Here is a 531-nt window from a genome sequence, read left to right on the forward strand (position 1 = left end):
ATGTTCTTGTAGATTTGAAAAGTCCAACCTAAGGATTGGACTGGATTTTCCTCCATAATATTCAAATGAGTTCAGGTCAAAGGTCATGTTTGGTCATTGTATGGAGCTGCAGACGGATTAAAGGCACTATTTCACTCTTATATGTATGAATGATATAGAAGTGGACCCAACTGCATCAGAGCTTTGATGGGATTTGGAGGAAATATTTGGTGGTTGAAGGTGAAGTCAAATGGAGCCGAGTTCAACATCTAGAGGTTTAAAGAGTTGGACAAGATCAATATATGGAACCAGAAGATGGATCCAACTAGGAATCAAACTGACAACTACGTATGAGGAAGTCTAGGACAGAGGGACAGGTAAGGACAGGATTCCATCCAGGGTCAGATTCCATCAGACCTGATCTGGGTGTGGTTCTGCTGCTCATGGATGTGTTTATGACTAAACTCTTTTCAATCTTGTCTTTTAAATGCACTTTTTTTATTTTATTTTAATGTCTTGCTTTACTATATTTTAATTTCAGTGTTAATTTAG

This window comes from Sphaeramia orbicularis, chromosome 13 (genome assembly GCF_902148855.1).
Source record: "Sphaeramia orbicularis chromosome 13, fSphaOr1.1, whole genome shotgun sequence".
In the NCBI taxonomy this organism is placed as follows: Eukaryota; Metazoa; Chordata; class Actinopteri; order Kurtiformes; family Apogonidae; genus Sphaeramia; species Sphaeramia orbicularis.